At 41.9% G+C, this 12,936-nt stretch overlaps 1 long non-coding RNA gene across 1 annotated transcript in view; it reads left to right on the top strand.

Moving 5' to 3' along the window:
* Positions 1-8,954, top strand: part of LOC112550429 — a 10,582-nt gene extending 1,628 nt beyond the window's left edge. The window contains exons 3-4 of the long non-coding RNA XR_003094275.1: positions 4,057-4,230; positions 8,782-8,954. This is a non-coding gene — a long non-coding RNA (uncharacterized LOC112550429). The remainder of the gene's footprint in view (positions 1-4,056; positions 4,231-8,781) is intronic.
* The last annotated feature ends 3,982 nt before the right edge of the window (positions 8,955-12,936 follow it).

The raw sequence follows: 12,936 nt of genomic DNA, 5'->3' as shown, positions 1-12,936 counted from the left end.
GACTCCTCAATCTACATTTTCACTGACTACCTGTCTTGTATGCATACCAGCCCAGCTGCTGGCTTCTTTACTTTTCATTCCATCCAGGAAGAGCACACACCAACTGCTGACACTTCCTTAGCCTGACGAAGGGTTTTTGAACCCAAAAGCTTGCTTAATAATTATTTTCCAACTATTTGGGTTGGTCTAATAAAAGATATCAGATTCACCCAAGGAACCTTGTCTGCCTATGTTCTTAGACCAACACGGCTACAACCTACACCCCTGTAAGCAAGCATCTCACTTTTTTCCCTCAGAGGAAGCCTTTTGTTCCAGAATCCTACAGATGCATAAATCCATTGTCTTGCTTTAAGTATCCGTGAAGTTCCCGAGATAAAATGTGCTAACACTTTTTTCCCCTGGGACAATGCTGTGCATGTCTTTAAACTAACTGCCATTCATCCTAGGTACAAGCCTATCAGAGGAGCAGCAAGGGTTATGTATATAAAGGGATATTCTGCTCCTCTTTCATCCCAGGTTTTAACTCAGACATGGGCAGACCCAGGAGGAGTGCACTCCCCCCCATCCTACTTTTATTATATTTCACCCAAAATTTAAAACCAGCTGCCTGGCAGTGGCAGAAACATTTCTAGTCAGGCAGCACTAAGGCAGTCAATTGACTCCGTGGCTCATTATAATCTTCTGGATCCCTTCTGAACTCTTCCTTCCACAGGAGTTAATGACCCTCTCTGGTCTTTGTTCTCTAGTTCTGCTGTTGACTGCTCCTGAAGCTCCTGTTTCACCACTCTGCAGGTTGCTTTTAACTCACTCCAATTAAGTTCTATTTATTTTTGCTTCAATCTTAAACTGCATCATACAGCTCTAAGCTTCTAGCATATTAGTAAAGCTTCTAGTTTATTTTTAACTGGAAAAAATATGTGTTGTTTCGTACATGATGCACCCACCATCTGCACCCCCCTTTTCAAAATTCTAGATCCGTCCATGAACTCAGCTCAATCTGGACTGCCTCAAATGAGTCATCTCTTTATAGCCTGTTTCTCTTTGTAGATTATAAACAAAGAGAATGCAGGCATTTATTCTCTCCCATTTGCCTTGTGCACCTTTTATCTGCAAGCTTAATTCCTAGTGTAGGTTTTATATATGATTTACAGGAAGAAGACAGAGACCCAAATGTGGATACATCTAATGTTTTGCAAGAAACACTAGCACTAAAAAAACCCAGCTATGAAGAAAAGAGGATTAAAAGAATATGTTTCAAACTTCATTCTTTCTCTTCTCAATATACTTCCTCGCTACAGTCATCAGATCCCTGATTATTTTAAGCCATCTTGTGTGGGCTCCTAGAGTTGTATTTAAATGATCCTTTCTTTGTAGGTGCTGGCAGATCCACAAAACAGCTGTTAAATTCTCTGACAAATATTAAAGTGACATTGGTACATGCTTAAAGTTAAAATACTGTTGTTAAATTGGGAGGTTCAAATTATGCCTTGTTCTTATGCAAATATACAAGGGGTCTGACAGTAGTCTTGTGCTTTATGAAGGCACTGATGATGGGGTTGGGCTGTGGTGCCACTCTACTTATCACCTATCAATAAAGCTAGCAATGTCCAGAGCACAGCAGGGCTGCCATTGTATTTTTAGTCAAGAAGGATAAAATGCTAAATCTACATCTAAACCAACTGTTGTCAATCAGACTCGTAGTAGGGTGCTATTAAAGGTTTGGAGGGAATGATTTTATTTACTGGTAGAGTAGAAGTGAACATACAGGAAGCAATGTTAAGGGTGTCTAATCTGGACAACGAAGCAGGCCTCCTGGATTTAATTTCTTCTCCTATCTGAAGGCTACATCAGTTGTTGCATGGATAATAGAGCCTTTTCTTTTCCATGTAGTTTTTCTGCATCCTGCCTTTGAAGTCATTTCATTAAGAACGTTCGTTCTATACAGGACAATTAGGGGTACCTTCAAGGTAATCCAAAAATACCTGTTACCGTGAAGCATAATTCATCAACATTGCAAAGACATTCTAATTTCTTGTTGATCATGGGGTACCATTTTTGCACCTCCTCTTACAATCTGTAACTTAGAAGTGTGAAGCTGTTGATTTTTAAATCATTCTTTAAAGTACAAAATGCTGCAAATCTTTAAAATTAAAATCAGAGAAGGAACCTTCACCTTTTTTTAAAAAGCAGTCTGGATATATTGAAATTCTTGCCCTGCAGAAATCAATGAGAGTTTTCTTTGATTTCACTGGGCTAGGACTTTCATCTGTCTCTTTTGATGCCTTCAACGTTATAAAAAAGCCAACTAGAAATGTATTCCCTAAAGGGAAGAGAGTTGTATGAATGAAATCTAGAGGTACCACAAATTGATTTCAGGAAAAACAACTACTAAAATAAGAGCTATCCCTGTTTTCTTCTATGTTGTCTTTCTGAGATTTGCTTTCTTGAGGCAACCATTTCACAGTGTGGCTGTTTCTCTTCCCTCAGTGCCAGCTGCTGCCTGTGGTTGTCCACATGGATTCCTCTCGGTACTATCAGGAGGGCTAACCAAGGCAATTTGACATCATCTCTCTGATTACACTTGAAGAGAGTTTTAAAATACTTCAGTAAAGTTCAAACAACCAAGGAAGACACTAAAGAACACTAAAGCTCAAACATCCAAGTTATACAGGCTGTGGGAAAGCCACCTACAATGGCAGAAGATTGGATCCCAATTAAAAAAAAAAAATGAAAATTCATTCTCACCATGTGTAAATGCTAGAGCTGCAATCCACATGCTCTTTTATGACAGGGGTGACCAACCCATTACATACATGCCACAGTGGTGTTGGGCAGATACTGTTTGGCATGTGGTAGAGGGTGAGGGACTCGGGGAGTAGGCATGGCTAAACTTGTGGCACTCCTACCAAAAAGGTGGGCCACCACCAGAGGTGGAACTGGCCAAGACTCCTGGATAGTCATCATCCCCTTGCACTTCCCTTGTAGACCTGGCTCTGGTAGCTTTGACAGCAGGAAAAACAGCAGAGGTAGCTGGGGGCAGCAGTTGGGGGTTTGCTGATGCTAAGGGGAGATGCCACCTCATTATTTTTTTTTCTTTTGCTGCAGACCTGTGTATTCAGTGGCCAAAGAAACCAGTGGTTTTCAGCTGCAAAAAATGAGGTGCTAACTCCCCTTCACACACAGCAGAAACTAAACTTCCCAGTATATCCATCATGGACACATGTATATGCTCTCCTGCTGCTGGTCTACCGTCCCTCTGCTGGACCTGGAGCGGAGGGGTGAGAGGGCTGCTCCTCCATTCTGATCCTTCCTCCTCTTCTTAAGCTGGGCCTGGGGCTCATGCCCTGCTTGCCCACTCATCCTTATACTCCTGGCTACCACTGCTCCATGAGGTGTTTTTATAAATACCACGCTGACTTTTTTACATTAAACAAGAACCTAATTTTAGCTCTCCATAACAGGATGAAAACATGAGCAAAAGGCAACTGACTCATTTAATTTCTTTTTGGTTTGCAAACTTTTCCCTGTAGAAACTGACAGCAGTTTGGGAACCATTCATATTGTTTCACAGGTGTTATTTTCCCCTCCTCCTTTGAGTATATTCCAGTGCTTGAAAATATTCCCTAGTGGAGACAGCTTGGAGTTGATCATTTGGAGTTCGAAGGTTATACCCTTCAGGCAAAACAAAATGTTTGTGTTGATCTAAACAACAGTGGAGCATAAAAATGATTTCCAAACCTCACAATTTACTCTTCTGTCTTAAATAATCAGGAACTACTATGTTGTCCTCAAAGTATATGTTTTGCTATCTCAAGTCCTCTTCCCTACCCCTTTTCCTGCCCTTGTCTGTCATTCTACCCCATGTCATCTTATTGAATCATGGCAGTAAATTCAACGTGTCTTAAATATAATAAATTTAATGGGTTATGATACACTTGTGATGATCAGAAAATAATAAAATGAAGGACTGTAGGTGATTTGATCACTGTGTTTTGGCTTCATTACTACTTGGTGTATTATCTGTTATGATCTAATGTTTTCTATTAATACCTTCAGAAAAATGATCAGCACACGAGTGAAAAATGCAATCCACATTGTTACCCCAGGAACATCTCTTTCTCTAACAACTTGTAAACAACATTTTTAAAGATGTGGTACTGGGCAGTTCCTAACGCTTATTGGATGAGAGAATAAATATTCTACAGAATGACCAAACTGCCTTTACAAAGGGTTGGTACAATTTATATGTTCTTAATTCTAATATTCCTTTGGCCAAACTCTACAACATTTGGGGAATTTTAGAGTTCCTGTGGTGCGCCTTCTGGTTGTTGACTGCTAATTGGCCTTGATGCATCAAAATCACAAACTTCTGTTTGGAGGCCTTCACTGGCAGTTAGACAAGCAAAAAATAATTCAGCCTGCAATGGAAACTTCTTACTCTCCTTGCTAAAAGATTTTATAGTTTTCTCTTTTTTAGACTTATTTAAAGACTTATTCAACTCCTCCAATATTTCCAGAACAGCTACAAAAGCTATGTGTGCGTACCTATGTATAGTGAAGATGCACCTGAGTGCTTGAGAAAAACACATTGACACTACACCCCAATCACTCCAATTCCATCTGTCACCTCTTGCATCTGTGCCTGCAGCTTACTGTTTGGGGCCTTTGTTGAGGAATTAAGAGATTTGCTGTCTCGATTTCCCATGTAAGCTTTTCATTGCTTGGTGGTGGTTAGGGATATCTCTTCCTGTGGTTGATATCTACTAGTAAAATTTGATTGGTAGTCTTTGTGAAACTTACTTTACCTCCCAATGGATAATAGTCTATATATAAATGCAAAAAAAGAAAAAGTGGATATTGAAAAATAAAGTGTGGGGCACAATAACAAAAGCCCTTCAAGAGGTCTCACAACAATGTGCTTACTATTTGTATTTTATGCTGTCAATCTAAGTCTAATTGCTAGGCTGAAATGGGAAGAAATACAACAGTGAGAGAACTGCTCACCACTACACATTTTAAAATTAAGTTAGTGTTGGTATTTCTTTGCTTATGGTGCAATAGAACAAGTAAAAGTTGTGGAGATATTAAGTCAGATCTCTCCTTTGTAGGCATATGGATGTGCTCTGGGGGGAGTGCTTTAATTAGAATGGCTCTGAGAGTGGCTTTAATTAAAGTACTGCAGTGTCTCGTGTATCAGCATCTCAATGCTTCAAAATGGTGGTGGGGGCACTTGAACTAAAGCTCATTCAACATGCTTTAGTTTAAGTGCCCCTGCCCCCACTTCGAAGTATGGGGATGCTGATACACAAAATGTGGGAGGTTGCTTGAGTGCTGTAATTGCCACACTCTAGCAGACTTAATTAACTGAGCCTGCTCTGATGCACTGTAATTAGTGTGTCGGAGCAGCCTCTACCCTTGCACCGCAGGAGTTAAAGGAATTAGAGTGTTAGGCTCCAAAATAGAATTTAAGTAGGGCTAACTTGGGACTTCTGTGACATTTAGTTGCTTGAGTTCAAAAATGGCGTTTCTGAAAATCCTCACTCACTTGCTGTATGGACCTAAAAGTGCTTGACCTTCCTACTTGAGTTTGGGTATTAAAGTTCCCATGAAATGAGAAGTTGTGCTTCTGGCCATACCCAGAACTGCCCCAGGCTTGATAGGGCTGAGCATTTTAGTACCTAGCACAGCTTCAACAGGAGGTGGTGGGAGGAAGGGAAAGTGCTCCTTCCTCCCTACTATCCTAGAGTGTTTAGAGCACAATATTGGGAAGCAGGAAATATGCATTTAATTCCTCTAAAGCTGATGAGGAAATGGAACCTGGGTCTACCTTGGCCTGCTGGTTAAAACCCTCTCCTGGGGTATTAAATAAATATGATTGTGGGGAGTGATACCACCACAGCCATGTTACACTTGCTGAATCCTGCTCTAATGTTTCAAAAAAACATGTAGGCACTTACCTTTGGAAGAGATTTCTGGACTATGGGTCCTTTGCTCAGCACATTGGCAGTTTACTACTCCTACCTCTTCCTATGTACTTTGCTTCCAGACAGAGATCCTAGATTCCACTCCAGGGGTCAGATGACTGAGGTCCTTCATGAGGCCTTAGGTGCTCAACTCTTACCAAATTGTGATGAATATATTATAGATTCAGAAATTTCATAGAATCATAGAGAAGTCAGGCTGGAAGGGACCTCCAGAGGTCATCTAGTCCAACTCCCTGCCTAAGGCAGGATCAGCCCTATCCAAACTATCCATACAAACCATAGTCTAAACTCTACATAAGATTACTATTAAGTCTGACACAATATAGACCTAACACCCTAACCTGCCATAGGTAAAGCAGGGGGACCATGACATCCAATGTCCTGCTTCTATAAAATATTATCAATATGTGCTCAAGAGGTCTCCAGTAGAGGGCCATGGCCCCAACTTGAGGAAGGCAAAATCCTTCACAGTCCATACCAATCTGACCATGGGAGAAAATTCTTTCCTTTCTCACCATCATTTCTCACTTGCTTTTTTAATGTAGAGAGGTGCACAGAAGAACTGAGGTCCTAACTCTGTTCAGTTCCTTTGCAAATCCCAGCCTAGTTATTTTATAGGTTGCAGGCAAAATCCTGGATCTGTTAAAGTTAATAGGAGTTTGGCTTGTGAAAGGCGTTTATGATTTGGCCCTTTAATGCTATTAAAGCATTCTCAGGGTTTTCACATTTTAAGTGCGCAACTTATATAAAAGTAAAGTCAGCTGTCTCTATAATGTGTGACCAAATGCATTCCCATTAAACTATGTGCTCCAAAGGGTACCAATGCTTTTTAAAATGTGTAGTGCAAATCAGAATTGGGAAACACATGTACAGTGAAATATGGGATTCAATTCTCTAGTGTCAATATGTTCTCATTTTCATGATTTGACATTTTTGATATTAAGATCCCAGTACTAGTATTATACTAGTAACAATTACTATTATAATAGTAATAGCACATAATAATTATCTGTGGGAATTCCAGTTAATTGTTAAGGCTGTGTGTAGCTTTAGTCCCTGATTTGATTCGGTGGCTGAAGCAAATCAGGAGACCCTTTAATGTCTCTGAATCGGTTCGGAGAGATTCCATGATTTGGCCATAGACACAGCTTTAAATGTTTTTTCTACATACCTCAAGGTACCAGGCGGCTCGTGAATGCTTCAACGCTGGAGCGGATAGAGCGTCCCACAGGAGCACAGGGGGCTCCCCAGTGCGCTCGGCAGCAGACCCAGTAGTGGACCAGAAGTGCTTCGGGTCCACCTCCAGGTCCGACGGGGAGTGTGCCAGGGGGCCCGCCCACAACCCCCCTGGCTTGGCGACTGGTGCTTTCTGGGTCTGGGGGTGGGCACCCAGGGTCCCCCTGCAGCCGATTGCCGAGCTGGGGGAGCGTGGGGAGACCCCACAGCGTGCTCCCTGGCAGACCTGGAAGCGGAACAGAAGCTTCTGGTCCACTTCCAGGTTTGCTGGCGAGCATGCGAGCCCCCATCCCGCCCGCACTTCTGTGGGACGCTCCATCCACCCTTGCATCCCAGCATTCATGAGCCGTGCCTGGTTTCTTGAGGTATGTAGAAAAATATATGCCAGCAAAGTGGGAGAGATGCTGTAGTTGAATATCTGTCACTGTATTCTGTTCCTCCCAATGTGCACAGGTGAATTGCTAAAAAAAAATTTAATCCCTTATGGATGGGTATGTTTGTATAAGTCAGGGGTGGCCAACCTGTGGCATAGATGCCAGAAATGGCCTGGCCAGCCTGTGTGTGTGGCAGATCAGGGAGAGGGCAGGCAGCACAGCAGCAGATAGGGCAGGAAGTTGAAAGCAGAACAGCAAATGGGACAGGGAGCACAGGGAAGGAAACAGAAAGCAGAGCAGCAGATCAGGCAGGAGAAAGGGACTGGAGTGGCACTTGGGGAGTGTGAGAGGCTAATCAGTGACACACCTGCCAAAAAAGGTTGGCCTCCACTTGTGTATGTAGTGCATTCTGTCTGTAGATGAAGACAGCTCTGGGGTAGAACAGCAGCTAATTATAGCTCAGCATAAAGTACAGGTGTGACCAGTCAAAAATCTCTACTTCAGGGGTTTTTAAACTTCTTTGGCCAGTGTGCCCCCAGTGGCTGGTCGAGAAGTGGGAGGAGGGCGGTCCCCCACACGCCCATGGGACCCCGCCCCTCTGGTCGTTGATTGGCCGCTTCTCTATGCCACTTCTGCATACCCCCTGCAGCCTTCCCAAGTACCCCCCGGGGTACACATACCCCCAGTTGACAATCCCTGCTCTACTTCAATGGTAAACATCAGGGGGTAACTTTTTATTTACTTAGACCTATTTTTTGTCAATCAGAAGTCATTCCTCCTTCATCTAGTATGCAAATAACACACTCACGTTCTTTGCGCATGTACAGTTCTTACCTTTACAGATAATAAACAGATAATAAAATCCTTTTTCTCATTTGATTAGCTCGTAGGTTAAAATGACACTGTTAGTGTTTTAAAATTGAAGTCTCATTGAATGAGAGATGTCAGAGAGTGGAAGAAAACCCCTTCATTCTCAAAGCCATATGGCCATGAAACTCTTTGCAAATTATTTTCCTTTACATTTCTTTCTTTTATGTTACCAGTCAAAATGAATAACTTCACAATACTTGGTTAGTATTAATCTGTCACTGTTTCTTGCTTTTTCCTCTCTTAAATCTTACCATATAGAGACATGTGATATTAATACCTATTTTTTTTTCATTTCTATCCTTCTCTCATATATGTAGTAGTGTGCAACCGTCAATCCTTCTCCATCATAGTGTCTGTGTGAGAGGTCACCAGGATATATATAAACAAGGAATCTACCACTGAACTACAACAGCGGGTGTTCCCATATATTAAACAGCCAAATTATATTAATATTTCTATGGTGTAGGTAGAGTTGTTATTGTGTATAGAATTTTGGAATAAAAACCTTTTAATATTAAGTTTGATGCTTAGCAACTACATAACTTTTAAAGAATGTTTGCAGAAGAAAGAGGATATTATTAATTTTGTGATAAAAGATTTGCACTGGGTAGATGTGCCTTCTACTTGGAATATTTATTTACTGCAGCCAATAAGGTATGGCTCTCTAGTGATGTTTCTTGGATCTAAGCCACTTTTTAAACCTTGTTTACGGCTATATAGTTATGTTTAGGTACAGACACTAATATTGTGAAATACAGTCTGCTTTAAGTTTGTCCCTTTTACAGTTCTTACTAGCACATTTATTGCTAATAATAATTCTAACACACACTGCAAATGCAGATGTTTTACAGACAGCTCTTCCTTATGTGAATTGTCCAACTGAAGTCAATAGGGCTATTCATTATGCAAGTAAAGGTTTCATACTTGAGCGTGTGGAACAGGCACCCTCAATGGTAATGCTTTTTTGCAGGAAATGGATTTGGGGGCTTTCATGTGAAACAAGCTGAATTATGTTAGTTATGCTTAGTTAGTTATGCTTCTGGCACCAAATAAGTTTTGCAGCTGAACAAAACTCCCCTGTGCCCTAAGGGGAGGTTGTCAGTCTTACCTACCCAAGAGACTTTAAGAGCGCCTATACGTGAGCAGTGAGGCTGCTCTGACATGCTGTAATTATAGCATGTCAGAGCAGACTCAATTAACCAGGTCTGCTGGAGCATGGTCATTATTGCAGTCCAGCAGATTCCAGCTTCTCAAATATATCAGCGTCCCTATGCTGTATAATGGTGGTGGGGGCGCTTTATCTAAAGCTCATTCGAGAAGCTTTAGTTAAAGAGCCCCTGCCACCATTTTTCAGCACAGGGACGCTGATACATGAGACACTCTGGGAGCTTTAATTAGAGCAGCTTTCAGAGCACTCCTGGAGCATGTGTATAAACCCCCTAAAACCCCAGCTGCTCTAGCCTAGCTCCTACAACTAATCCAACCTAGCTCCTATGGCTGGGTTGCATGGGGCTACTTCTGCCATGACAAAGAGTCCAGGGGAGGGGGGCACCATTCCAGTGCCCCCTGGAATGTCAGTTCCTGGGATTGTTGCTTCTTTTGCCCCTTCCCTCCCTAGTTAAGCTGCTGTGCACTGCTTGCTTTTGCTGTACAGGGAGATCAGACAAGTCTAAGGGCCTTTACATTAAAAAATGATATAGATTGAAATATGCCTAAAACACCTTTGTTCCATTTAGATTTTTTTCAACACTTCAGCTAAGGAGTGTGGAGTCATAACAACACACAACTTATGGTCAGCAAGGAGTTCTTTTGAGATTGTAACCAGGCCAAGAAAACTGCCAGTAGCTAATCTCCATGACTAACCTTAAGTAAACAAAGTTCTGGATCACAGTGCCTGACTTGGATAGATTTCCTCTGGTCTTCTGGGTCTGTGAGTCTGGATTTTAGTGTCAGATTGTGGAAAAGGAGGTGTGGCCTGAAGGCAACTTGATGCATCACAGAGCAATTTGCAGGGTTAGAGCACACAAATTTCAGTAAGGGCAACTTTCACTTGTAAAAGCTGAGTGCTTTAGTTATCATGAACCAAATCCTGTAGACAAAATCCTAGAACTTTTCCTTGAAGTCAGCAGCCATGTGCATGAGTAAGGACTAAGATCAGCTCTGTCAGGGTTCCAGCATTTAGCTCTTCTGAGAACAGAGGCTGCAACAGATAGAAGCCATACTAATGCTTTTTCCATCCAGTTGTCTGAACACTTTTACTCTGCCTAGCTGATAGAGCTGTGTTATCTGAGCATTGATTTCCATCCAGTCCTTTGATATTTTCATTACCATTGCAGTGTTAGTGATAGAATGAGGTCTTTTAGGAAAAAAAATGTTTAAGCCACATTCTTTTCTGGTTGTGCTATTTATTTCTTGCCCATCTGTATTTTAATAATAAATTATTTGACATTTATAGAACCTCAAGTCATGTCTACATGGTCAAAGGACCTCACTAGCAAGTGCTGCAGTGAAATTTGGCATGCCTGTTTCGTGCATGCTGCATCCTGAAATAGATGTAATGTACCTGCCTTAGTGTGTCGCTGGATGCATGCCAGACAACGCTTCAGAGCAGGGTTATTGATGCATGTCCAGAGCTGCACTAAGGCAGCTCTGTTAGCTCCATTTTGTGGGTGTAGCATGTGCATAGCAGGCATGTTTCATTATAGTGCTCTCCCAGGCAGTTCTTTGAGGACATCAAGCATGCCCAAAGAATGCTATCTACTTTACTAACCAGCAAGAGGAGGAGACTGGTGCCTTGAGTTTACAATCTAAAGCAATGGTTATCGGGCTTTTTAGACTTGAGGCACCCCTGGACAGACTCGAGGCACCCCTCAGAAAATGCCAGCACTTAGTTTTTATTTTTTCTTTCTGGTTACAGAAAAATAATAGAGTGATTCTTTTGTTGTGAAGAACTCAGAAAGATCACAACAGGTCAGACTTTTTAACACTATGGATTCCTGTGTGAAAACTCTGGGTTTATTTTGTGAATAATTTTTGCACACCTAGCAGCATTAACATTGTGCTGCATACCATGGCTCTCTTGAAAGGATCTCAAGGCACCCCAAGGTCCCACAGCATCTTGGTTGAGAATCTAAAGGCTATAAACAAACATCCTATTTGTCCCTGGAGAACCATTTTATCCTGAGACAATGTGCAGTTGTTCAGACACCCATGTCCTGTGTAGGAGGGTGCTGTTAAACCCCATTACTTAGAGACCCAGGGAAGTGGCCACCTGAGAGCGGGGGCTGGGGGAAGGTGGAATGATGGTATTAAACATCAGCTGCGGGGAGTCACTCACCTGCAAAGAGCTGAGAAGATCAGCACTGGATGTCAGGCCACGAAGATAAAAATAGGAAACTAGAAGAACAAAGCCAGAAGGGCACCGGAGAGAGAGAGAACCCACAGTGAGAGGCAAGACTGCCCAGCCCAGAAATGCCAGAGAGGAACCCCGTTTCCACAACAGGTGAGATACCCACAAGGAAGGTTGGAATTCTTATTACGTACTAGGTTGAGCAGCCACAGCAGAGATCCAATCACCTGTAGAAGATAAGGGAAGGAATTAAACAGTGAGTTGGCCATGAGGCATCTACGGGGCTTATGGGACGGTTAGAAGCTGGGAAATTTGTGTGCTTATTACCTTTGTCTCGGAGCAGGAAAATCCCAATAAAGGAAGCAGCTTGTTAAATTAAAGCACCATGAGAACAGTTAATATGATTCCATTTGGGATTGATCTTTAATTTTTCTCCCATCAAAGGCATGGCAGGAAAGTGCCTGAACAGAGCAGAGCTTGATCCTAACCTTGTAACATCCTGGGACAAAATCTAAAAAGGTTTACAAGATAGAAAGTGCTAACAGTTTGTCTCAGGACATCATGGAATACATCTCAATGTTCATTCCCAGGATTTGTTCATTGAATCAGTAGCATAAAAGCAGCAGTACGTTGGGCTGTTCACTAAACCTGACTGGAAGAGGAATGCGTGTGTAGCAGAAAGCCCCCTCTTTCCTCTTGCCTGCATTTGCTCTCCCCTCTTTGGATATGTTTCTCTCTTTCTACCTTTTCTTCCTTCCTCTCTCTTTCACTTTAAGATAAGGAATTGTGTTTTAAAATGTGTGTGTGCGCATTTTGTATCTCCCCTTGTATTTTGGTATTTTTATCTATTTGTGTGCCATGGCATTTGTAGCTTATATTTTATACTCCTCACCTTTCAACTTTCAACTAAATGTATTTCGTTTCATAAGTAAGTTATACATTGTAACAATGTTAACAAGGGCAGGAATCAAACTGTCCTTCCCTGTATCAGGCTGGCCCCTGAAAGAGCAAGTGAATCAGTAATTGAATGTGTAACACTGTAGCAGCAGATAGCAATTAACACCTGGGACATTGCAGATCAACCAACAGAAAAATTCAATAGAAGACAATGTAACAACCGGGA

This window comes from Alligator sinensis, unplaced genomic scaffold (assembly GCF_000455745.1).
Source record: "Alligator sinensis unplaced genomic scaffold, ASM45574v1 scaffold61_2, whole genome shotgun sequence".
Classification (NCBI taxonomy): domain Eukaryota; kingdom Metazoa; phylum Chordata; order Crocodylia; family Alligatoridae; genus Alligator; species Alligator sinensis.
This window is presented reverse-complemented; position numbering and strand designations above follow the sequence as displayed.